Below are 22,999 nucleotides of genomic sequence, written 5' to 3'. Positions count from 1 at the left end.
ACACACACACAGCTGACTGTGATGGTGATGAATGAGAAGGTTGGTTTCAGCCCACAAACTCTATTGTTCTGTGTTACACAACGGGATGTATGCACACACACACACACACACACACACACACACACACACACACACACACACACACACACACACACACACACACACACACACACACACACACACACACACACACACACACACACACACACACACTGTTATGTACAGTTGAAGTTGGAAGTTTACATACATCTTAGCCAAATACATTTAAACTCAGTTTTTCCACAATTCCTGACATTTAATCAGAGTAAAAATCCCTATCTTAAGTCAGTTAGGATCAGCACTTTATTTTAAGAATGTGAAATGTCAGAATAATAGTAGAGAGAATGATTTATTTTCAGCTTTTATTTCTTTCATCACATTCCCAGTGGGTCAGACGTTTACCTACACTCAATTAGTATTTGGTAGCATTGCCTTTAAATTGTTTAACTCGGGTCAAATGTTTAGGGTAGCCTTCCACACTTTTCGCACCAAAGTACTCTAGGAGACAGAACGCATCTCCTTCCTGAGTGGTACGACGGCTACGTGGTCCCATGGTGTTTATACTTGCGTACTATTGTTTGTACAGATGAACGTGGTACCTTCAGGCGTTTGGAAATTGCTCCCAAGGATGAACCAGACTTGTGGAGGTCTATAATTATTTTTCTTAGTTCTTGGCTGATTTTCTTTAGATTTTACCATGATGTCAAGCAAAGAGGCACTGAGTTTGAAGGTAGACCTTGAAATACATCCACAGGTGCACCTCCAATTGACACAAATGATGTCAATTAGCCTATCAGAAGCTTCTAAAGCCATGACATCATTTTCTGGAATTTTCCAAGCTGTTTAAAGGCACAGTCAACTTAGTGTATGTAAACTTCTGACCCACTGGAATTGTGATACAGTGAGTTATAAGTGACATAATCTGTCTGTAAATTGTTGGAAATATTACTTGTGTCAGGCACAAAGTAGATGTCCTAACTGACTTGCCAAAACTATAGTTTGTTAACAAAAAATGTATGGAGTGGTTGAAAAACGAGTTTTTTAAAGACTCCAACCTAAGTGTAAGTAAAATTCAGACATCAGACACTGTAATGTGTATGTAAACCTCCGACTTCAACTGTACACCTGGGTGTGTGTTTGTGTTTGTTTGAAGTGTGGAGAGGGGGAGAATTGCAATATTGTCAGTTACGGACTACAGTCTCATCCTGCCCTTGTTGATGTCTGTTCCCTCTACAAGCAAGATGTCCCCCCCGCTGTTCCTGGTGATGTCATAATGCTGAGACTACCTTCTCAGTCAAACCAAAACACACGTAATAGAGATGTTTCATTTGGACCGTTGTGTGGCTTTTGCTGCCGTACTACAGAGCATCACTAAATATGAATATATACCAACATAAAAAGTGGGTGCTGAAAAAATAATTTTCCTCCCCAAACTCCAGATGGCACAGAGACGTTTAGTGGCACGGCAAGATGAAAGAGAGAGAGAGAGAGGAATGTCTCTGTGTGTGTCTCTGTGTGTGTGTGTGTGTGTGTGTGTGTGTGTGTGTGTGTGTGTGTGTGTGTGTGTGTGTGTGTGTGTGTGTGTGTGTGTGTGTGTGTGTGTGTGTGTGTGTGGTGGGGGGGGGGGGGGCATTATTTTAAGGCAAGGCAGAGAGAGAGAGACATATTCTGTTTTATCTGCTGACATTCCTAGCGGGCACACAGTCAGACTGGCACCCTTGACCTTACCCTCAGAAGCCTCTCACAGTTACTATAGCGATGTGTTGAGCACACAGATGAGCTCTGTTAGGCAATCAGAAGGCACTGGTTAGAACCAGGAAGCTAATCCCACCAGAGTTCTAGTTCAATATTCTGAACAGACCGTGTCTGTGTCCCTCTGACATTGGCTTTGTTCGAATACCCATACTTAAAATAGTGTATACTACATATGAATGAGTATATACTACATTCTATATATACGATTAGTTCATTGTAATATACTGTAAACAAACGGCATCGTTTTTCAGTTGAGAGTACTAGCTCTTCGCCTGTCTACGAGAAATTGATGCTGTTGCTATGCAACCTCTTGCTAGCTGCTTAGCATAACAACTGACTAAAACCAAATCAAACGTTTATTAGTCACATGCGCCGAATACAACAGGTTTTAGATCTTACAGTGAAATGTTTACTTATGAGCCCCTAACCAACAATGTAGTTTAAAAAAGGATAAGAAATTAAAGTAACAAGTGATTAAAGAGCAGAAGTAAAATAACAATAGCGAGACTATATACAGGGGGGTACCGATACAGAGTCAATGTGCGGGGGCTCCGGTTAGTTGAGGTAATATGTACATGTAGGCCGAGCAGTTGCCATACCAGGCAATGATGCAACCAGTCAGGATGCTCTCGATGGTGCAGCTGTAGAACCTTTTGAGGCTCTGGGGACCCATGCCAAATCTTTTCAGTCTCCTGAGGGGGAATAGGTTTTGTTGTGCCCTCTTCACGACTGTCTTGGTGTGTTTGGACCTTGTTAGTTTGTCGGTGATGTGGACACCAAGGAACTTTAAACTCTCAACCTGCTCCACTGCAGCCCCGTCGATGAGAATGGGGGCGTGCTTGGTCCTTTTTTTCATGTAGTCCACAATCATCTCCTTTGTCGTGATCACGTTGAGGGAGAGGTTGTTGTCCTGGCACCACACGGCCATCTGTCATCGACAAACTTAATGATGGTGTTGAAGTCGTGCCTGGCCATGCAGTCATGAGTGAAAAGGGAGTACAGGAGGGGACTGAGCACACACCCCTGAGAAGCCCCTGTGTTGAGGATCAGCGTGGCGGATGTGTTGTTACCTACCCTTACCACCTGGGGGCGGCCCGCCAGGAGTCCAGGATCCAGTTGCAGAAGGAGGTGTTTAGTTCCAGGGTCCTTAGCTTGGTGATGAGCTTTGAGGGCAGGCTAGTTGAGATCAAGTTCTCATTTGCATCTGCGACCTGGCCAAGATAAAGCATAGCAATTCGACACATACAACAACACAGAGTTACACAAAGAATAAACAAAACATACAGTCAATAATACAGTATAAAAATACAAAACAAAAAGTCTATATACAGTGAGTGCAAATGAGGTAAGATAAGGGAGTTAAGGCAATAAATAGGCCATGGTGGCGAAGTAATTACAATATAGCAATTAAACACTGGAGTGATAGATGTGCAGAAGATGAATGTGCAAGTAGAGATACTGGGTGCAAAGGAGCAAGATAAATAAATAAATAAATACAGTATTGGGATGAGGTAGATAGATGGGCTGTTAACAGATGGGCTATGTGCAGTGATCTGTGAGCTGCTCTGACAGCTGGTGCTTAAAGCTAGTGAGGGAGATATGTGGCTCCAGCTTCAGTGATTTTTGCAGTTCGTTCCAGTCATTGGCAGCAGAGAACTGGAAGGAAAGGCGACCAAAGGAGGAATTGGCTTTGGGGGTGACCAGAGAGATATACCTGCTGGAGCGCGTGCTGCGGGTGGGTGCTGCTATGGTGACCAGTGAGCTGAGATAAGGCTGGGCTTTACCTAGCAGAGACTTGTAGATAACCTGTAGCCAGTGGGTTGGGCGATGAGTATGAAGTGAGGGCAAACCAACGAGAGCGCACAGGTCGCAGTGGTGGGTAATATATGGGGCTTTGGTGACAAAACGTATGGCACTGTGATAGACTGCATCCAATTTATTGAGTAGGGTATTGGAGGCTATTTTGTAAATGACATCGCCGAAGTCGAGGATCGGTAGGATAGTCAGTTTTACAAGGGTATGTTTGGCAGCATGATTGAAGGATGCTTTGTTGCGAAATAGGAAGCCAATTCTAGATTTGATTTTGGATTGGAGATGCTTAATGTGAGTCTGGAAGGAGAGTTTACTGTCTAACCAGACACCTAGGTATTTGTAGTTGTCCACATATTCAAAGTCAGAGCCATCCAGATTAGTGATGCTGGACGGGCGGGCAGGAGCGGGCAGTGATCGATTGAATAGCATGAATTTAGTTTAGCTCGTCTGGAGGGTTGTTAACACAGTGTCCAGAGAAGGCCCAGATGTATACAGAATGGTGTCGTCTGCATAGAGGTGGATCAGAGAATCACCAGCAGCAAGAGCGACATCATTGATGTATAGAAAGAAGAGAGTCGGTCCGAGAAATGAACCCTGTGGCACCCCCATAGTGACTGCCAGAGGTCCGGACAACAGACCCTCCGATTTGACATACTGAACTCTATCAGAGTGGTGTTTTTCCCCCTTTGTGATGAGGGTGTCAGCTTCTTGTCCGGTTCTGGCATTTAGGTCGCCACAGACTAGTACATGTCCCTGGGCCTGGAAATGATTGATTTCCCCCTGTAGGATGGAGAAGCTGTCTTCATTAAAGTATGGGGATTCTAGTGAGGGGATATAGGTAGCACACAGGAGGACATTTTTCTCTGTTAACCTCTAATGAGCACCTACCCCGGGTCCGGGAGCACCCCTCCCCCACCCCCCCCCCCCCCACACTGATTAGCATCGCTAGCATAGCGTCACAATTAAATAGTAGCATCTAAATATCATTAAATCACAAGTCCAAGACACCTAATGAAAGATACAGATCCTGTGAATAAAGCCACCATTTCAGATTTTTTAAATGTTTTACAGGGAAGACAAAATATGTAAATCTATTAGCTAACCACGTTAGCAAAAGACACCACTTTTCTAACTCCATCAGTTTCTTACTCCATCAGGTGCTATCACCAATTCGGCTAAACTAAGATATTGATAGCCACTAACCAAGAAAAAACCTCACCAGATGACAGTCTGATAACTTATTTATGGTATAGGATAGGTTTTGTTAGAAAAATTTGCATATTTCAGGTAGATATCAGAGTTTACAATTGCAACCACCGTCACAAATGGACTAGAATAAATACAATGAGCAACGTGTTTACCTAATTACTAATCATCAAACATTTCGTAAAAATACACAGCATACACTAATCGAAAGACACAGATCCTGTGAATACAGACAATATTTCAGATTTTCTAAGTGTTTTACAGCGAAAACACAATAAATCGTTATATTAGCATACCACATATGCAAACGTTACCAGAGCATTGATTCTAGCCAAAGAGAGCGATAACGTAAACGTCGCCAAAATATATTCATTTTTTCACTAACCTTCTCAGAATTCTTCAGATGACACTCCTGTAACATCACATTAACTCCTGTAACATCACATTACAACATACATATACAGTTTGTTTGAAAATGTGCATATTTAGCCACCAAAATCATGGTTAGACAATGACAAAAGTTGCCCAGCTGGTCAGACAATGTCGTGCGCCATATTAGACAGTGATCTAGTCGTATACATAAATACTCATAAACGTGACAAAAAAATATAGGGTGGACAGCGATTGATAGACAATTTAATTCTTAATACAATCGCTGATTTACATTTTTTTAATTATCCTTACTTTTCAATACAGTTTGCGCCAAGCGAAGCTACGTCTAGCAAGATGGCGTCATAAGCGATTAACATTTCTCGACAGAAACACGATTTATCATAATAAATTGTTCCTACTTTGAGCTGTTCTTCCATCAGAATCTTGGGCAAAGAATCCTTTCTTGGGTCTAATCGTCTTTTGGTCGAAAGCTGTCCTCTTACCATGTAGAAATGCCCATTGCGTTCGGCATGAACTGGAACCGTGCCCAGAGATTCACAGTGTCTCAGAAATAAATGTCCCAAAATCGCACTAAACGGATATAAATTGCTATAAAACGGTTTAAATTAACTACCTTATGATGTTTTTAACTCCTATAACGAGTATAAACATGACCGGAGAAATATAACTGGCTACACTAATGCTTGGAAAAAGAACGGGTCGGTGTCCACCGTGCGTCCGACGCAGCTGGAAAGGAGTTCCTACCTACACGTGTTTTTGTTTTATAGGGGCTGTGATTGTGCAATCGATACCATTCAAATCGTCATCACGTAAAGGCATCCAGGGGAAGACGTAAGCAGTGTCCGTATCCTGATAGCGTTCACAGTGGCCTTTAAACTGACTCCAGATCAGGGGCCAAAATGTGTGAAATCTGACTCCATGTCAGGGAAATTGCTGTAGAATGAGTTCTGTTCCACTCAGAGACAAAATACCAACGCCTATAGAAACTAGAGACTGTTTTCTATCCAATAATAGTAATAATATGCATATTGTACGATAAAGAATTTAGTAGGAAGCCGTTTAATCTGTAATGCAATTATGCTAATGAGAAAACAGCACCCCCTGTAGTCGCAAGAAGTTAAGGGCTGCAATCCTGGTAACGGGATCGATATGACAACAGCCAGTGAAAGTGCAGGGCGCCAAATTCAAAAACCTGAAATCTCATAATTAAAATTCCTCAGACAGACAGTGGGGAGAACAAGTATTTGATACACTGCCGATTTTGCAGGTTTTCCTACTTACAAATCATGTAGAGGTCTGTAATTTTTATCATAGGTACACTTCAACTGTGAGAGACGGATCTTAAGAAAGAAAGAAAAAATCCAGAAAATCACATTGTATGATTTTTAAGTAATTCATTTGCATTTTATTGCATGACATAAGTATTTGATACATCAGAACTTCATATTTGGTACAGAAACCTTTGTTTGCAATTACAGAGATCATACGTTTCCTGTAGTTCTTGACCAGGTTTGCGCACACTGCAGCATGGATTTTGGCCCACTCCTCCATACAGACCTTCTCCAGATCCTTCAGGTTTCGTGGCTGTCGCTGGGCAATACAGACTTTCAGCTCCCTCCAAAGATTTTCTATTGGGTTCAGGTCTGGAGACTGGCTAGGCCACTCCAGGACCTTGAGATGCTTCTTACGGAGCCACTCCTTAGTTGCCCTGGCTGTGTGTTTCGGGTCGTTGTCATGCTGGAAGACCCAGCCACAACCCATCTTCAATGTTCTTACTGAGGGAAGGAGGTTGTTGGCCAAGATCTTGCGATACATGGCCCCATACATCCTCCCCTCAATACGGTGCAGTCGTCCTGTCCCCTTTGCAGAAAAGCATCCACAAAGAATGATGTTTCCACCTCTATGCTTCACGGTTGGGATGGTGTTCTTGGGGTTGTACTCATCCTTCTTCTTCCTCCAAACACGGCGAGTGGAGTTTAGACCAAAAAGCTCTATTTTTGTTTCATCAGACCACATGACCTTCTCCCATTCCTCCTCTGGATCATCCAGATGGTCATTGGCAAACTTCAGACGGGCCTGGACATGCGCTGGCTTGAGCAGGGGGACCTTGCGTGCGCTGCAGGATTTTAATCAATGACGGCGTAGTGTGTTACTAATGGTTTTCTTTGAGACTGTGGTCCCAGCTCTCTTCAGGTCATTGACCAGGTCCTGCCGTGTAGTTCTGGGCTGATCCCTCACCTTCCTCATGATCATTGATACCCCACAAGGTGAGATCTTGTATGGAGCCCCAGACCGAGGGTGATTGAGGTCATCTTGAACTTTTTCCGTTTTCTAATAATTGCGCCAACAGTTGTTGCCTTCTCACCAAGCTGCTTGCCTATTGTCCTGTAGCCCATCCCAGCCTTGTGCAGGTCTACAATTTTATCCCTGATGTCCTTACACAGCTCTCTAGTCTTGGCCATTGTGGAGAGGTTGGAGTCTGTTTGATTGAGTGTGTGGACAGGTGTCTTTTATAAAGGTAACGAGTTCAAACAGGTGCAGTTAATACAGGTAATGAGTGGAGAACAGGAGGGCTTTTTAAAGAAAAACTAACAGGTCTGTGAGAGCCGTAATTCTTACTGGTTGGTAGGTTTTCAAATACTTATGTCATGCAATAAAATGCAAATTAATTACTTAAAAATCATACAATGTGATTTTCTGGATTTTTGTTTTAGATTCCGTCTCTCATAGTTGAAGTGTACCTATGATAAAAATTACAGACCTCTACATTTTTTATTATTTTACCGTTATTTTACCAGGTAAGTTGACTGAGAACACATTCTCATTTGCAGCAACGACCTGTGGAATAGTTACAGGGGAGAGGAGGGGGATGAATGAGCCAATTGTAAACTGGGGATTTCTTACATGCTTTGTAAGTAGGAAAACCTGCAAAATAGGCAGTGTATCAAATACTTGTTCTCCCCACTGTACATGTGTCTTATACCATTTTAAAGGTAATCTTGTTGTTAATCCCACCAAAGTGTCCGATTTTAAATAGGCTTTTCAGCGAAAGCACCACAAACGAATATGTTAGGTCACACAAACCACAATAAGCACAGCCATTTTTCCAACCAAAGATAGGAGTCACAAAAAGCACAAATAGAGATAAAATGAATCACTAACCTTTGATGATCTTCATCAGATGACACTCATAGAACTTCATGTTAGACAATACATGTATGTTTTGTTTGATAAAGTTCATATTTATATAAAAAAATCGGAGTTTACATTGGCGCGTTCAGTAACAGTCAGTAGAAACATGTCAAACGATGTATTGAATCAATCTTTAGAATGTTGTTAACATAAAACTTGAATAACGTTCCAACTGGAGAATTACATTGACTTCAGATGAACGATGGAACAGAGCTCCCTCTTATGTGAACGCGCATGGTCAGGTCATGGCAGACTTGACTAATTCCTCTCTCATTCGCCCCCCCCTTCACAGTAGAGGCATCAGACAAAGTTCTACAGACTGTTGACATCTAGTGGAAGCCGTAGGAAGTGAAAACTCATTCATATCTCGCTGTTATTTCAATGGGATCTTGGTTGAAAATCGACCAGCCTAATAATTTCCACTTTCTGTTTGGATTTTTTCTCAGGTTTTTGCCTGCCATATGAGTTCTGTTATTCTCACAGACATAATTCAAACAGTTTTAGAAACTTCAGAGTGTTTTCTATCCAATACTAATAATAATATGCACATATTATCAACTATGACTGAGGAGCAGGCCGTTTACTCTGGGCACCTCTGTACACCTTTCATCCAAGCTACTCAATAGTGCCCCCTGCAGCCACAATAAGTTAATTCATATCATTTCCTTTTGAATTTCTAGCCAAATGTAAAATGTTCCTGTTTTGATTCATTTAATGGATTAAGTTAGGTCTGCTCTATACCAAATTAGCATACCCCCTGAGTCGCTTCCCTGTTTCACACCTGGTAGTTTGATGGATGGGACTACCAGCTCTCTGTAACCTAGAGGGCAACCAGTGGATCCATCTCCTCTATACCATGTTTCTTGTAGGATGAAAGTATCTGTATTATCGATTTCTTTGATGAAGTCCAGGTTCCTGCTCTTTAGGCCAAAGGCAGATGACCTCAGGCCTTGGATATTCCAGGATAAGATAGAGAGACATAGACAGCCAGAGACAGAGAAAGATAGCGATAGCCAGAGACAGAAAGCGACAGAGATATAGCGAGATACAGAGAAAGATAGCCATTGAGAGATAGCGAGAGACAGAGAAAGATATCGATAGCGAGAGACAGATAGTGAGAGACAGAGAGAGAGATATCGATAGCGAGAGAGAGAAAGATAGCGATAGAGATAGCGATTTAGAGAGAGAGAGATGGCGAGAGAGAGAGAGATAGAGAAAGGCTGCTAAAGGCAGCCTGAGGCCAAACCACACTACCAACAACATTGGACACTTTATCAAACACATATCCTTCACTATCTCTATTTCTGTCTCGTCTCTCTCTGTCTCTTTCTATCTCTGTTTCTGTCTCTCTCTATCTCTCTGTCTCTTTCAATACAATTTCAATTTAAGGGCTTTATTGCCATGGGAAACATATGTTTACATTGCCATATTATGTTTATATAATGTACAGTGTTGTTATGATGTGCAGGTAGTTAAAATATGGGTTGTATTTACAATGGTGTTTGTTCTTCACTGGTTGACCTTTTCTTGTGGCAACAGGTCACAAATCTTGTTGTTATGAATGCACACTGTGCTATTTCACCCAATAGATATGAGAGTTTATCAAAATGTGATTTATTTTGGAATTCTTTGTGGGGTCTGTGTAATCTGAGGGAAATATGTGTCTCTAATATGGTCACACATTTGGAGCGGCAGGGTAGCCTAGTGGTTAGAGTGTCGGACAAGTAACCGAAATGTTGCAAGATCGAAAATCCCCAAGTTGACAAGGTAAAAATCAGTCGTTCAGCCCCCGAACATGGCATTTAACCCCGTGTTCCTAGGCTGTCATTGAAAATAAGAATTTGTTCATAAACAGACTTACCTAGTTAAATAAAGGGGGAAAAAATACATTTGGCAGGAGGTTAGGAAGTGCAGCTTAGTTTTTTACCTAATTTAGTCATCTCTTTAGAGCCAGGTCTGCCTTTTGCAGCCTTTCTCAATAGCAAGCCTATGCACACTGAGTCTGTACATATATTCAAAGATTTCCAGATAGCTGAGTAGACTCTTCTCCAGGTTCATCTCTCTGTAGGTGATGGCTTTGTTATGGAAGGTTGGGAATCGCTTCCACCACATACCAACACCACCACCTCCACACCACCACACCACCACACCACCACCACCACACACCACCACCACCACCACCACCACCACCACCACCACACACCACCACCACCACCACCATCACCACCACACACCACCACCACCACCACCACCATCACCACCACCACACACCACCACCACCACCACACCACCACCACCACCACCACCACACCACCTCCACCACACACCACCACACACCACCCCACCACCATCACCACCACCACCACCACCACCACCACCACCACACACCACCACCACCACCACACACCACCATCACCACCACCACCACCATCACCACCACCACCACCACCACCACCACCACCACCACCAACACACACCACCACCACCACCATCACCACCACCACCACCATCACCACCACCACCACACACCACCATCACCACCACACACCACCACCACCACCACCACCACCACCACCACCACCACCACCACCACCACACCACCACCAACACATCACCACCACCACCACCACCACACACCACCACCACACCACCTCCACACCACCACCACACACCACCACCACCTCCACACCACCACCACACACCACCACCACACCACCTCCACACCACCACACCACCACACACCACCGCCACCACTCACCACCACCACCACCACCACACACCACCACCACACACTATCATACACCACCATAGACCACCACACACTATCATACACCACCATAGACCACCACACACTACCATACACCACCACCACCACACACACCACAAAACACACACCAGCACACTCACCCCCACCACCTCACCACCTAACTCACCACCACACATCACCACCAAACACACCAGCACACACACCACCACCACCACCACACACCACCCCCACACACACCACCACCACACACCACCACACCACCACCACCAAACACCAGCACCACACACCACACACCGCAAACACCACGCACAACCACCACCACACACCACACACACCAACACCACCACCACACACCACCACCACTACACACCACACACCGCCAACACCACGCACAACCACCACCACACACCACACACACCAACACCACCACCACCACACACCACACACCGCCAACACCACGCACAACCACCACCACACACCACGCACAACCACCACCAAACACCACCACCACCACCACCACCACACACCACACACCGCCAACACCACGCACAACCACCACCACACACCACCACATACACATCACAAACAACAGCACCACCACATACACATCACCAACACCACCACCACCAACACCACCACCAAACACCACCACCACACACACACCATGACCACACACATCACCACCACCCCACACACCAGCACACTCACCCCCACCACCTCACCACCTAACTCACCACCACACATCACCACCAAACACACCAGCACACACACCACCACCACCACCTCACACCACCCCCACACACACCACCACCACACACCACCACACCACCACCACCAAACACCAGCACCACACACCACACACCGCAAACACCACGCACAACCACCACCACACACCACACACACCAACACCACCACCACACACCACCACCACTACACACCACACACCGCCAACACCACGCACAACCACCACCACACACCACACACACCAACACCACCACCTCCACACACCACACACCGCCAACACCACGCACAACCACCACCACACACCACGCACAACCACCACCAAACACCACCACCACCACCACCACACACCACACACCGCCAACACCACGCACAACCACCACCACACACCACCACATACACATCACAAACAACAGCACCACCACATACACATCACCAACACCACCACCACCAACACCACCACCAAACACCACCACCACACACACACCACGACCACACACATCACCACCACCCCACACACCACCACCACCACCAACACCACACCACCAACACCACCACCACCACCACCAACACCACACCACCAACATCACCACACACCGCACACCACCATCACCATACACACCCTCACCACACCACCACCACCACACAACACCACCACCACCACCACCGCCACCACCACCACCACACACCACACACCACCACACAACACCACCACCGCTACCACCACCACCACACACACCACCACCACACCACAAAACACACACCAGCACACTCACCACCACCTCACCACCTAATGCACCAGCACACATCACCACCACACACACCACCACCACCACCACCACCACACACCACCCCCACACACACCACACACCACCACCACCAAACACCACCACACATCACCACCACACACACCAGCACACACACCACCACCACCACCACCACCACACACCACCCCCACACACACCACACACTGCCAACACCACACCACCACCACCACACAACCACCACCACACACCACCACCACCAACAATGCCACAACACACACCACCACCACACACCACCAACACCACCACACACCACCCCGCACACCCTCACCACACCACCACCACCACAAACCACACACCACCACCACACCACACACAACCACCACACCACCACCACCACCACCACATACCACCAACTCCACAGACCACCACCACACACCACCACCACACACCACCTCACACTACCACCACCACCACCATCACACCACCACCATCACACCACCACCACCACCATCACACCACCACCCACCACCACCACACACCACCTCACACTACCACCACCATCACACCACCACCATCACACCACCACCACCACCATCACACCACCACCCACCACCACTGTCACACCACCACCCACCACCACCACCACCACCATCACACCACCACCACCATCACACCACCACCCACCACCACTGTCACACCACCACCCACCACCACCACACACACCAACACCACCACAACACACATCACCACCCACCACCACACACCACCACCATCACACACATATCACCACCCACCACCACACACACACACACACACACACACAAAACCACCACACACACACACCACCATCACCACCACCACACATCACCACCACTAACACCACCAACACCAACACCACCACCACACACACACACAGCACCAACACCACCACCACCACACACCCCCACACATACCACCACACACCACCACCATCACACACATATCACCACCCACCACCACACACACACACATAACCACCACACACACACCACCATCACCACCACCACACATCACCACCACTAACACCACCAACACCAACACCACCACCACACACCCCCACACATACCAACACCAAACACCACACACACCACCACCACACACACACCACCACCACCACCACCACCACCACCACCACCACCACCACCACCACCACCACCACCACACACCACCACCACCACACACCACCACCACACCCACCACCACCATCACACACATATCACCACCCACCACCACACACACACATAACCACCACACACAGCACCAACACCACCACCACCACTAACACCACCACCACACACACACACAGCACCAACACCACATACCACCACACACCACCACCATCACACACATATCACCACCCACCACCACACACACACATAACCACCACACACAAACCACCACCACCACCACCAAACAACACCACCACCACACACCACCACCACCAACACCACCACCACCAACACCACCACAGCCACACACCAACACCACCACCACCACCACCACCACACCACCACAAACCACCACCACCACACACCACCACCACCACCACCACCACCATACACCACCAACACCACCACCACCACCAACACCACCACCACACCACCACCACCACCACCACACCACCACACCACCATCACACCACCTCCACCACCACCACCACCACCACACACATCACCACCACCCCCACCACACAACCACCACCACACAACACCACCACACACCACACACCACCACCACACAACACCACCACACACCACCACCACCACATAACACCACCACCACCACCACACACCACCACCACCACCACACACCACACACCAACACCACCACACACCACCAACACCACCACCACCAAACAACACCCACATCACCACCACCACCACCACCGCACACCACCACCACCACACAACCACCACCGCACACCAACACCACCACACACCACCACCACCACCACCAGCACCACACCACCACACCACCACACACCAACTCCACAGACCACCACCACACACCACCACCACACACCACCACACTACCACCACCAAACACCACCACCACACAACACCACCACCACACACCACACACCGCCAACACCACGCACAACCACCACCACACACCACACACACCAACACCACCACCATACACCACCAACACCACCACCACCACCAACACCACCACCACACCACCACCACCACCACCACACCACCACACCACCATCACACCACCTCCACCACCACCACCACCACCACACACATCACCACCACCCCCACCACACAACCACCACCACACAACACCACCACACACCACACACCACCACCACACAACACCACCACACACCACCACCACCACATAACACCACCACCACCACCACACACCACCACCACCACCACACACCACACACCAACACCACCACACACCACCAACACCACCACCACCAAACAACACCCACATCACCACCACCACCACCACCGCACACCACCACCACCACACAACCACCACCGCACACCAACACCACCACACACCACCACCACCACCACCAGCACCACACCACCACACCACCACACACCAACTCCACAGACCACCACCACACACCACCACCACACACCACCACACTACCACCACCAAACACCACCACCACGCACAACCACCACCACACACCACCACATACACATCACAAACAACAGCACCACCACATACACATCACCAACACCACCACCACCAACACCACCACCAAACACCACCACCACACACACACCATGACCACACACATCACCACCACCCCACACACCAGCACACTCACCCCCACCACCTCACCACCTAACTCACCACCACACATCACCACCAAACACACCAGCACACACACCACCACCACCACCTCACACCACCCCCACACACACCACCACCACACACCACCACACCACCACCACCAAACACCAGCACCACACACCACACACCGCAAACACCACGCACAACCACCACCACACACCACACACACCAACACCACCACCACACACCACCACCACTACACACCACACACCGCCAACACCACGCACAACCACCACCACACACCACACACACCAACACCACCACCACCACACACCACACACCGCCAACACCACGCACAACCACCACCACACACCACGCACAACCACCACCAAACACCACCACCACCACCACCACACACCACACACCGCCAACACCACGCACAACCACCACCACACACCACCACATACACATCACAAACAACAGCACCACCACATACACATCACCAACACCACCACCACCAACACCACCACCAAACACCACCACCACACACACACCACGACCACACACATCACCACCACCCCACACACCACCACCACCACCAACACCACACCACCAACACCACCACCACCACCACCAACACCACACCACCAACATCACCACACACCGCACACCACCATCACCATACACACCCTCACCACACCACCACCACCACACAACACCACCACCACCACCACCGCCACCACCACCACCACCACCACACACCACACACCACCACACAACACCACCACCGCTACCACCACCACCACACACACCACCACCACACCACAAAACACACACCAGCACACTCACCACCACCTCACCACCTAATGCACCAGCACACATCACCACCACACACACCACCACCACCACCACCACCACACACCACCCCCACACACACCACACACCACCACCACCAAACACCACCACACATCACCACCACACACACCAGCACACACACCACCACCACCACCACCACACACCACCCCCACACACACCACACACTGCCAACACCACACCACCACCACCACACAACCACCACCACACACCACCACCACCAACAATGCCACAACACACACCACCACCACACACCACCAACACCACCACACACCACCCCGCACACCCTCACCACACCACCACCACCACAAACCACACACCACCACCACACCACACACAACCACCACACCACCACCACCACCACCACATACCACCAACTCCACAGACCACCACCACACACCACCACCACACACCACCTCACACTACCACCACCACCACCATCACACCACCACCATCACACCACCACCACCACCATCACACCACCACCCACCACCACCACACACCACCTCACACTACCACCACCATCACACCACCACCATCACACCACCACCACCACCATCACACCACCACCCACCACCACTGTCACACCACCACCCACCACCACCACCACCACCATCACACCACCACCACCATCACACCACCACCCACCACCACTGTCACACCACCACCCACCACCACCACACACACCAACACCACCACAACACACATCACCACCCACCACCACACACCACCACCATCACACACATATCACCACCCACCACCACACACACACACACACACACACACAAAACCACCACACACACACACCACCATCACCACCACCACACATCACCACCACTAACACCACCAACACCAACACCACCACCACACACACACACAGCACCAACACCACCACCACCACACACCCCCACACATACCACCACACACCACCACCATCACACACATATCACCACCCACCACCACACACACACACATAACCACCACACACACACCACCATCACCACCACCACACATCACCACCACTAACACCACCAACACCAACACCACCACCACACACCCCCACACATACCAACACCAAACACCACACACACCACCACCACACACACACCACCACCACCACCACCACCACCACCACCACCACCACCACCACCACACACCACCACCACCACACACCACCACCACACCCACCACCACCATCACACACATATCACCACCCACCACCACACACACACATAACCACCACACACAGCACCAACACCACCACCACCACTAACACCACCACCACACACACACACAGCACCAACACCACATACCACCACACACCACCACCATCACACACATATCACCACCCACCACCACACACACACATAACCACCACACACAAACCACCACCACCACCACCAAACAACACCACCACCACACACCACCACCACCAACACCACCACAGCCACACACCAACACCACCACAGCCACACACCAACACCACCACCACCACCACCACCACACCACCACAAACCACCACCACCACACACCACCACCACCACCACCACCACCATACACCACCAACACCACCACCACCACCAACACCACCACCACACCACCACCACCACCACCACACCACCACACCACCATCACACCACCTCCACCACCACCACCACCACCACACACATCACCACCACCCCCACCACACAACCACCACCACACAACACCACCACACACCACACACCACCACCACACAACACCACCACACACCACCACCACCACATAACACCACCACCACCACCACACACCACCACCACCACCACACACCACACACCAACACCACCACACACCACCAACACCACCACCACCAAACAACACCCACATCACCACCACCACCACCACCGCACACCACCACCACCACACAACCACCACCGCACACCAACACCACCACACACCACCACCACCACCACCAGCACCACACCACCACACCACCACACACCAACTCCACAGACCACCACCACACACCACCACCACACACCACCACACTACCACCACCAAACACCACCACCACACAACACCACCACCACACACCACACACCGCCAACACCACGCACAACCACCACCACACACCACACACACCAACACCACCACCATACACCACCAACACCACCACCACCACCAACACCACCACCACACCACCACCACCACCACCACACCACCACACCACCATCACACCACCTCCACCACCACCACCACCACCACACACATCACCACCACCCCCACCACACAACCACCACCACACAACACCACCACACACCACACACCACCACCACACAACACCACCACACACCACCACCACCACATAACACCACCACCACCACCACACACCACCACCACCACCACACACCACACACCAACACCACCACACACCACCAACACCACCACCACCAAACAACACCCACATCACCACCACCACCACCACCGCACACCACCACCACCACACAACCACCACCGCACACCAACACCACCACACACCACCACCACCACCACCAGCACCACACCACCACACCACCACACACCAACTCCACAGACCACCACCACACACCACCACCACACACCACCACACTACCACCACCAAACACCACCACCACACAACACCACCACCACACACCACACACCGCCAACACCACGCACAACCACCACCACACACCACACACACCAACACCACCACCACACACCACCACCACCACCACCACACACCACACACCACCAACACCACGCACAACCACCACCACACACCACCACATACACATCACCAACAACAGCACCACCACATACACATCACGACCACCAACACCACCACCACACACATCACCACCACACACCACACACCACCACCACCACACACCAACACCACACATCAACACCACCAACACCACCACCACCAAACACCACCACCACACACACACCAACACCACCACACCACCACAAACCACCACCACCACACACCACCACCACCACCACCATCCACCACCAACACCACCACCACACCACCACCAACACCACCACCACACCACCACACCACCATCACACCACCACCACCGCCACCACCACCACCACACACATCACCACCACCCCCACCACACAACCACCACCACACAACACCACCACACACCACACACCACCACCACACAACACCACCACACACCACCACCACCACATAACACCACATAACACCACCACACACCACCACCACCACACACTACCATACACCACCACACATCACCAACACCACACCACCAACACCACCACCACCAACACCACACCACCAACACCACCAACACCACACACTACCATACACCACCACACATCACCAACACCACACCACCAACACCACCACCACCAACACCACACCACCAACACCACCACATACACATCACCAACAACAGCACCACCACATACACATCACGACCACCAACACCACCACCACACACATCACCACCACACACCACACACCACCACCACCACACACCAACACCACACATCAACACCACCAACACCACCACCACCAAACACCACCACCACACACACACCACCAACACCACACACTACCATACACCACCACACATCACCAACACCACACCACCAACACCACCACCACCAACACCACACCACCAACACCACCACACACCACACACCACCATCACCATACACACCCTCACCACACCACCACCACCACACAACACCACCACCACCACCACCACCGCCACCACCACCAACACACACCACACACCACACACCACCACACAACACCACCACCGCTACCACCACCACCACACACACCACCACCACACCACAAAACACACACCAGCACACTCACCACCACCACCTCACCACCTAATGCACCAGCACACATCACCACCACACACACCAGCACACACACCACCACCACCACCACCACACACCACCCCCACACACACCACACACCACCACCACCAAACACCACCACATATCACCACCACACACACCAGCACACACACCACCACCACCACCACCACCACCACCACCACACACCACCCCCACACACACCACACACCACCACCACCAAACACCACCACACATCACCACCACACACACCAGCACACACACCACCACCACCACCACACACCACCCCCACACACACCACACACCGCTAACACCACACCACCACCACCACACAACCACCACCACACACCACCACCACCAACAATGCCGCAACACACACCACCAACACCACCACCACCAACACCACCACCACCAAACAACACCCACATCACCACCACCACCACCACTGCACACCACCACTGCACACCACCACACAACCACCACCGCACACCACTACCACCACACAACCACCACCCACCACCACCACACCACCACACACCAACTCCACAGACCGCCACCACACACCACCACCACCACCACACACCAACACCAGCACACACACCACCACCACCACACACCACCACCACCACCACCCCACACTCACCACCCACACCACCACCACACACCACCACCACCAACACCACCACCACAACACACACATCACCCCCACGACCACACACATCACCACCACCCCCACCACACATATCACCACCACACACCACCACATACACATACACATCACCAACACCAACACCACCACCATACACACACCACCACACATGCCACCACCAAACACCACACACACCACCACCACCACACGCACCACCACCACCAACACACACCACCACCACCAACACACACCACCACCACCACACCACCAACACCCCACACACCACCACCACACCACCACCACCCCACACACCACCACACACCACACACCACCACCACACAACACCACCACCACCACCACCACCACCACAAACCACCACACCACACCACCACACACCACCACCACACACCACCAACACACAACACCACCACACCACCACCACCACATAACACCACCACCACACACCACCACCACCACATAACACCACCACCACACACCACCACACCACCACCACCACCACCACCACCACCACCACCACACACCACCACCACCACACACCACCACCACCACCACCACCACCACACACCGCCACCGCACAACACCACCACCACAAACCACCACGCAACCACCATCACATCACCACCACACACCACACACCACCACCACACACCACCACCACACACCACCATCACATCACCACCACCACACACACATCACCACCACACACACATCACCACCACCACCAACACCACCACCACACACACCCAACACCACTAACACCACACCATCCCCACCACCACCACCACCATCCCCAACACCACCACCACCACCACCACCACCACACACCACCACCACATACACACCACCACATACACACCACCACATACACACCACCACCACCACACACACCAACGCCACACACACCACCACATACACTACCACATATACCACCACACACCACCACACACCACCACCACCACACACACACACCAACGCCACACACCACTCTCTCCCCCACTCCCCCACCTCTCTTTCTCTCTCTTTTTCTCTGTCTTCTCTATTTCTGGAATTATTTTATGAATGTTCCATCACGGCGCTCCCTCTCTCAATCCGACACACTTGCAGCGCTCACACACACTGTGTGATGTCAGGAAGTGTTGGTTTTCAATCCCCAAATCTCTACTGTGGTGATCCTACCTCCAATGGGAGGGAAATTATTTGAAGTCATGACACAGCAAGTAGCAAACGCCTTGTTTCTATGTGTAAGGTGACGAGGTTGGTGGGTGTGTGTGTGTGTGTGTGTGTGTGTGTGTGTGTGTGTGTGTGTGTGTGTGTGTGTGTGTGTGTGTGTGTGTGTGTGTGTGTGTGTGTGTGTGTGTGCGTGTGTGTGTGTGTGCGTGTGTACATTTGTGTGTGTGTGTGTGTGTGTGTGTGCTTGTGCGTGCGTGTGTACATTTGTGTGTGTGTGTGTGTGTGTGTTTGTGTGTGTGTGTGTACATTTGTGTGTGTGTGTGTGTGCAAGAGAAAAAATAGAGCGAGAGCAAGAGTAGAGAGGGTATAAAATTTAGGAGAGGACCGTGTTGAACATTCTTTGATTTCTATTGATTAAGTGACAGAGAGGACAGTGGACAAACTATTCCATGACGTACCTCGTCCTTAATGTCCTTCTTTTGGGAGAATATAAAGTGTAAGGATGATTGTCTTTATGTGTACTACGTGAGGTCATGAAAAACCATTAGTACAGACGAGTACTGTCAGTTTAACACAAGGAGTGTGACTGACAATTGGGCTGTACGAGATACTCATCACGTATCTCTCTGTTTTGTGTCTCTGTGCCTTTTTTATCGTCAATGTGAATTATCAGGAGGATGGACACTGGCGTTCAGTCAGAGAGACTGTTGGTGTGACACATCTGCATTGTTTTAGTTGTCATGTAATCTGGGATGATTTATTGCCTATCGGATGGACATGATGACAAGCATTTACAACTGCTTCTCTCTCTTCTGTTACAAAAATCTGACTTGTAAACTGGCCTGATTGACATGACTTGAGTTGACTCAGATCTGACTTGTTAACTGGTCGGATTGACATGACTTGTGTTGACTCAGATCTCAATAGTAAACTGGCTTGACTGAC

The 22,999-nt window shown here is 50.3% G+C and overlaps 1 protein-coding gene across 3 annotated transcripts in view; it reads left to right on the top strand.

The window, feature by feature from the left end:
• Positions 1-22,999, top strand: part of LOC129823537 (netrin-G1-like) — a 240,760-nt gene that overhangs the window by 44,732 nt on the left and 173,029 nt on the right. The gene's annotated exons all lie outside the window — the stretch shown is intronic.

Source organism: Salvelinus fontinalis, chromosome 26 (genome assembly GCF_029448725.1).
Source record: "Salvelinus fontinalis isolate EN_2023a chromosome 26, ASM2944872v1, whole genome shotgun sequence".
Classification (NCBI taxonomy): domain Eukaryota; kingdom Metazoa; phylum Chordata; class Actinopteri; order Salmoniformes; family Salmonidae; genus Salvelinus; species Salvelinus fontinalis.
Note: the sequence above shows the minus strand (reverse complement) of the source record. Positions and strands in the feature narration are given on the sequence as shown.